The sequence below is a fragment of the Silene latifolia genome, chromosome 6 (genome assembly GCF_048544455.1).
Source record: "Silene latifolia isolate original U9 population chromosome 6, ASM4854445v1, whole genome shotgun sequence".
Classification (NCBI taxonomy): Eukaryota; Viridiplantae; Streptophyta; class Magnoliopsida; order Caryophyllales; family Caryophyllaceae; genus Silene; species Silene latifolia.
In genome coordinates this window covers 19,752,580-19,760,080 of record NC_133531.1, presented here as the reverse complement: position 1 = coordinate 19,760,080, position 7,501 = coordinate 19,752,580, and the positions used below count along the sequence as shown (strand labels likewise).

General features: G+C 42.3%; 1 non-coding gene across 1 annotated transcript; it reads left to right on the top strand.

Annotated features, from left to right (window-relative positions):
* The first annotated feature begins 7,011 nt into the window (after positions 1-7,011).
* Positions 7,012-7,118, top strand: LOC141588933 (small nucleolar RNA R71). The gene has a single exon (XR_012519899.1). It is a non-coding gene; the product is annotated as a small nucleolar RNA R71 (small nucleolar RNA).
* Positions 7,119-7,501: the final 383 nt, after the last annotated feature.

The following is a 7,501-nucleotide window of genomic DNA, read 5'->3' as shown; positions in this document are numbered from 1 at the left end:
TTTTGTAAATTTTGATTGGGTTTTGTGGTTGTATCCCTCATGCATAAGAGGGACTGCCTACGTATCCACCTGAAGAGGTGAAATCAAACCATGCTCGTAGTTCAGGGGTTTTTGTTTGTTTTAGTGCAAATGGACGTGGCCTTTGACAGATCAAAGGACATTCGAAACGGGCAAGGTGCCGCAACTTAGACTCGATAAAACATGCAATTTCAAATCAGAACGCGTTTGAGGAACTTGACTTGAAAAGGGTTAAGGTGGACGCTAGTTGTAAAACTAGGCTTGGATCGTTGGTTGCTATGGTTCAAGGGTAGTATTTCTTGAGTTGGTCTAGGTTGGTCAGGTTTGTAAAATCCTCCCCATCTAGGTCACTCAGTCTCACTGCGCCCCCGAAAGTATTTTCTTGACCAGGTATGGCCCGACCCAGTTGGGTTTGAATTTTCCCCTCGGATCGACTGATAGCGGTGCTCAGACCGACTTGAGGACCAAGTCGCCCTCCATAATGTTCCTGGGTTTGACCCTCTTGTTGAATGCCCGTTGTATACGTCGTTGGTATAGCTGGACGTTGTGCAAGGCGTTGAGCCGCCGTTCGTCTAAAAGAGTGAGTTGCTGGTACCTTTGGCGGGTCCATTCCGCCTCAGGGACTTGACTCTCCAGTAGGATACGTAGAGAAGGGACCTCTAACTCTACCGGTTGAACTGCCTCCGTACCTGATACCCGTCGTGAGGTGTCAAAAATAAATTTATAATCTCCAACTACAACTATAGCTAGCGGCAGTCGGGTCGAACCACAGAGAGGCAGATGTAATTTCTAGTTGTCTAATTTCGGTCTAAGGTAAAAAATATGTGGGGGTTTTGAGTTGAGTTGATCTATAGCTAAAGGCAAATAAAAGACAATAAACAAAAAAAACGGATTAAAACAGATATTAAAAGGGTGCAAGGATGGTCGGTTCACTATAGTTTCGGCAGCAGCAAACTAGGTAGGTCTAAAACAATCACGTGAGGCGGGAAAATAAGAGGTCCTCTCGGTCCACTCTCACAGGTAGCATCTTTCGATCTCGCTACAGGTCCCTAATATCACTAATACTGACTTTCGTCCTGAAAAGTGACGAAAAGGTCTAAACGATGCCTATCTTTCGATCTCAGCATAGTATAGTCATCTTAATTGATAGTCTAATAACTTTCCCTATCTTTCGATCTAATGGGTCAGTCATATACTAAGCATTCAACTAGTCGCATGCATTCGATTCGTCAAATATAACAATTAAAACGATTAAAACGAGATAAAACTCACGAGGTCAGTCGATCGACCGGGTAGGACGGTCAATCGAGCAACACGCAATTCAGGGTTCCCTAATTTTATGCCGCCTACACCATAATTCCCCTACATCCTAGCACAATTAATTTAGCTACTCATGCTAGAAATAACTACAACAATAAAATTTACTAAATAAACAGAGGAATTCATGATTGAACGAAGAAATAAACAATTAACATAAAACAATAAATAAGCTTTCGGGAGACTATTCTAGCAATTCCTATACTACGAATGATAATAAACAGCGAAACTGAAATAAGAGCAGGATAGTACCGAGTGGAAGAATTGCAGGAAATCAAGATCAAAACCGAAAGCGAAGAACTTTATTAATGAATGAAATTATTCCAAACTATGAACCCTAATTATTTCCCTCAAGTTTCTGATAAAAGACTTCATGAATAAAGCTTAATGTCAGTTACGTTATATAGAAAATATACGTAACACTTATTTCTAAAACCTAAATACATTGGGCTTTCTAATTCTCGATCTTTTATTTTGCGTCAGACCCGTTGTTCGGTCGATCGACCATAAGCATTAGTCGATCGACCAACTTGCGCTGTACAGGAGCTGCTGTATGTCGTGCTCTGGTCGATCGACCATGTAGGTCAGTCGATCGAACAAGGGTGCTGTACAGAATTGCATTCTGTCGATTCCTGCAGCGCGCACCGATCTTAAAACAGCTGTCATTTCTTCGTTACTTGGTCAAATTAGGCGTTCTATGCGGCGTTGGAAAGCTAAGAGGATAAGCTTTCACCTCCTATTGGAATCACTTGATTATCAGCTTTAGAACTCGATATATTGCTATCTGAAGCAGGCTGCAATGATGTGAAGTGCTTCTTTGCTTGTTAAACTCGTACGCACCCATGCTTTTGCTATCTTTAGGCCTTGAAACGCGCACCAAGCTCATTCCTCGAGTCACTACTCCATGTCAAATGCAATGCTAAGTACTTAGGGACGGATTTGGCACGATTTCTACTCATTTCCGCATAAATCTGCAATATTACATAAAAATACGAAAGTAGACAAAATGGGGAGAATAGTAGCAATAACTACTTAAATGAGCTCTGAAATGCGTGTAAAATAGGGCGTAAAACAACATATTTAGGACATGCATCAAACTTCCTCAAACCAAACCCTTGCTTGTCCCCAAGCAAGAACTAGACTCGATCTAAAGGAACGAGTTCAAACTCAGAGCGAAATGCAATTGAATAGCCTAAACCAATTTAATGCAATAACCAACAATCAATTAGCAAATGAATCATGCAAACGAGTTATGGAGTCGTTAAAAACATGCTGAACCGTCAACTATAGAGACATATCAATTTAGACTCTCACGGGTCGCTCAAATCACTCAAATAAGCACAGGTGAATTATGTAAAGATAGAAAGAATTCATTTTGTAAAGACTCTCACCTAACTACGACCTATAAGAACATGCCTGCAGTCTAATATGAAAATAATCTCTACAACCGTACATATGCATTCCAACCAAACAGATAACCATGACACATGCCGAGGTATATATGGATATGTGAGGTATGGGTAAGAAGAGGCAAAGATAATTATGGGAGTGTGGAGGTACAGGTGATCAAGCTAGTACCTAACAAAACCATATGACAACATCCACTTCTTGCTCATAATCAATGATAAAACCCGGTGCAAATGATTATCACAAATCTCGCATTCTCCATAAAAATAAATCAATCAACTCCCCATAAGGTATAAATGCAACATGGGAGCAAAAATCGCCATAAAAATAAGAACTTTGAATTATGCAAATTGATTTCTTTCTTTTCTTCTCGGGCATTGGTCGATCGACCAAGATGGGCGGTCGATCGACTGCCTCAAACAGTACAGAACTCTTTTTTTTTTCGAATCATTTTTTCATTTCTTTTTTCTTTTCTATTTCTTTCTTTCTTTCCTTTCATCTTCCCAACAATATCTCAACCATGAGCATATGCCACCAAAAACGAAGTAACAATCCCGAGAACTAAACTACTAGCTTGACAAGGGCAGGCTATATGTAGGATGTAGTAATGGGACAAAAAGGCTATTTTTGGCAGTGTGGAGCTTATGGGCAAAACGAATAAAGGAAAACCTCTACCACATGTGTCAACAAACCACAAACCGAATGCATACAGGTATTAAGCAGATTAAGTTCATATTTATGCAAGTTTATGTAACATGTCTCATAAAGAGTACTACTCACATTCCTAGATAAACTGGTCATAGATGTCACCAGTTATAGGCTCTAAATCTCAGAAATATGATGTAGTTTGCCAATATTCTAAGTCAAGTCTCAAGCTCGGCAAATAATTTAACGAAAACTCGTAGACTATGCAGATGATTCTACTAATAACATGTCAATTAGCAAGGCTTAGGCAAAAACAGATGAAAATGCAATGTCATCATGGAAATACTACCGTTCCGACTCGACCTATATGCTAAAATAAACATGCATTTTTTTGAATTTTTGAAATTTTTCAATTTTTTTTTTTTTTGAATTTTTGTATATATGTATAAAATGAAATAAACAATGCAAAACAAAAATGAAAAACGTGAATGCAAGCAAATGGTATGCGACGCAAAACCCTTCCCCAAACCAAATCGCACAATGTCCCCATTGTGCAAAATCATATAATGAAATAAAAGAGAAATGGGAATTTGCGAGAAAAGAAATAAATATGACATGAAGTGGAACTTGGGAACTCACAAGACTTTAAGCGCAGCAAAAGGAAACCTCCCCAAACTAGCGTGAGCTAGGAGGTTTCAGTAGCCAGCAGTGCTACTAATAAGTACCTGAAAGACAAACAAATACTACGCATAAAATCGAGAAAGCAATAAAGAGCGATATTTTGTGCATAATTGAGAAAATAGAAGAAATAAATAATATGACGGAAGATAAAGTGGAGTAGAAAACTCCCTCAATTCCGCAAATCGACCAAACACAGCAGGGGAGAGGTCGTGAATAGGTACAGCAGTGCAGGGTGGTCGATCGACCACATAGCTCAGTCGATCGACCAAGGTGAAAGAAACAGTAGCTCCTGAAAACTGCAGACCAATCGATCGACCATGCAGACCAGCCGATCGACTGGAAATACTGCTGTAACTTCTGATTTCTTCGTATTTTCTCAATTACTTGAGCTAATGAGATCTAAAAACCTGCAAGCGCACAAAAATACGCGCCCAAAATTGCGCAAAACCCAAACTAAAGTCTAAAGTGCTTAAAAATCCTAAGCAAAATAATTAAATGCGAAGTCTCGCGCACACAAAACAATAAAAAAAGTTTAAAAGCAATAAAATGTTTGTAAAGCATGTGATCAACTAGTAGTTGATCAAGAACGGCCACGGAATGGCCCACTTCGTTGGCTTCTGGCCACAAGATGTAGCCTCAACGGTGCTCATCTTCTCAACTGCACCCTTCACAACTTCAGCATCCATAGAACTCAACGGATCAACACTTTCATCATCTCCCCACTCAATGACCTCTTCGGACACGTCAGAATCCAAGTCGGACTCTCTCACTTTGACCGGCTCGTCATCAACTTCCTCATCAGTGCCATAGCTAAGGCAACCAAGACCGCCTCGTGAAATGGTTGGCTCCTTCACAGCTGGAGCAACTTGCTGCTCTTCCTTCCCCAAACCATCTCCTGCAATATCAGAAATTGACAAATCTTCCTCCAATTTGCTCCCAATCTGGGGCGGAGGTGTCACAACAGGAGTAGGAATAGAGATAGGCATGTCAGGAAGCACAAAGTAGGATTTCTTTTCAGAAACCGTATTACAAGTCACAGGCCACATGGGGTCTTTCTTCTTGGCAGGTTGGGCAAAAACAATGGAATGCTTCCCAACTTTAAAGGTCAAGGTTCCCAAACCAACATCTATAACTGCACCAGCAGTGTGCAGGAATGGTCTACCCAAAATAATGGGAATGTGTGCATCTTCGGGCATATCTAGTACCACGAAGTCAACAGGGAAGAAGAACTTCCCTATTTGCACGGGGATGTCCTCCAAGACTCCTATTGGCTGAACCGCAGATCGATCAGCCATCTGTACTGTCATGTCGGTCACTGCAAACCTAGTCAATTTGAGCTTCCTAGCAAGACTCAAGGGCATTACACTTATACTAGCTCCTAAGTCACATAATGCCTTCTCAATAGAAAAGGTACCAATGCTACAAGAAACGGAGAAGTTACCTGGGTTTTCTAGTTTGTGAGGTGCAGTGTGGGTCAGATAAGAACACGACTCTTTAGTAAGTGCGACAGTATGCACAGTTTCAAGTGACCGCTTTTTAGATAAAAGTTGTTTCATGAATTTAGTATAAGCGGGTACTTGGTTTACTAACTCGAGAAAAGGAACTTGTACATTCAAGCTACGAATAACTTTTTCAAATTTATTGAAAGATACCTGTTCCTTTGTCGGCACTAACCTCTCTGGATATGGGGCTGTAAGAAGTAGCTTAGCCCTCTCCTCTAGATCTCGCATGCCGGCATCAGTGGACTTAGGCTGGAAGTCCACTACTTTCTCCTTGTTGAAGCTTGAACCCTCTTCAGACCGTCTCAAATGTGAGCCATTAACCGACATTGGGTCGAACTTCGGAACCGGGACTGACCCATCAGCACTCGGGTCTTGCCCCAATATTGTCGGAGTCGTCGTACCATGAAACAAATGATCCCTCAAGTTATTAGGCATCGGAGGACGAAAAGGTTCACTATCAGCAGCGATCTCAGTCGATCGACCAGTGAGGTCAGTCGATCGACTGAGTTCTACAGTTCCAGAAGCTGTTTCTTTGCGCGCTTCAGTCGATCGACCGGGTATGTCAGTCGATCGACTGACATACCTGCTGATCGTCTTTTTCTTTCCTTTGCTCGTTCCAGCTTTGTTTTGACTCGGTTCCGCATCATCTTTTGCAGCATCGTCCTCGGCCATGGCGGGCCCCTCAAGGGTGGATCCACTCCTCAAAGTGATGGCATTAAGGGTCTCTTTTTGGTCCGTCTGAGTCGGTAAGTATCCCGGACCTCGAGTGGTATTCTTGCTAGCCAATTGAGCAATTTGGCTCTCTAGCAGTTTCATCCCGGCCTCTCTAGCTTGGGACTCCTTTTGCAACATATTCTTCAATTCAGCAAACTCAAAATTTTGAGTTTGTTGCTGCTGCGGCACATAGGGAGGTTTTTGGTATTGTTGTTGCTTATGAGGAGGCACATAAGTCTGCTGCTGCTGTGGAGGTTGAGTCGGATTCAGGACATTCTGGCTACTCCACCTCACGTTGGGATGGACATTCGGCTCATAGTACGTGTTTGTCTGCCTATAATGTTGAAAGGCAGCACAAGACTCGAAGGGGCTGGGACAATTTTCTGAAACATGTCCCTCAGCTCCACATCTTCTACAGACGAAAGGACCGTCTGAGACAGCATTAACATGATACATCCCTCCTTTTGAAGCTCCTCCCAACTAATACTTGTCAAACCTTGCAGTGAGAGGTTCTAGTGCAGCTACAGAAGAAGATTCAGCAGCTCTCCTTTGATTTCCTCGGGAATTTCCATACTCAGCTTTGTGGGTGGATAAGTCATCAATGATCTTCCACCCCTTAGTCTCTCCTATATTCTCAGCAAATCGGCCATTGGCTGCAGCATCCAAGATAGCCCTCTGATCGTCATACAGCCCGTTATAGAACTGATTGCAAAGACTCCATTTTTCGAACCCATGGTGCGGAATGGTTCGCACCAGCTTCTTGAAACGGACCCATGCTTCATGAAAGTTCTCATCAGGCCCATGTTTAAAGCTCGTGATCTGAGCTCTAATGGCATTAGTCTTCGAGGCAGAGAAGTATTTCTTGTAGAATGCCAAAGCCAAAGAATTCCAATCGGTGATCCCATGAGCAGCTCGATCCAGATCTCTGTACCACTCCCTTGCAGCATCACGGAGTGAGAATATAAACATAGTCTCCTTTATCTGGTCCTGGGTCACACCGGTCGGCGGGGGTATAGAGCAACAATAATCGATAAAAATCTCCATATGCTTGGCTGCATCTTCATTTGCAACTCCCTCGAATTGGTTTCTCTCAACCAAGTTGATATAGGAAGGCTTCGGCTCGAATTTTCTTGCCTCCCCTGGTAGTTCGAATCCTTTGTAGAGATTCGCAGCCGTCGGCTCAGAGTGACTGGCAATAGTTGCTTCTTCGGCCATCT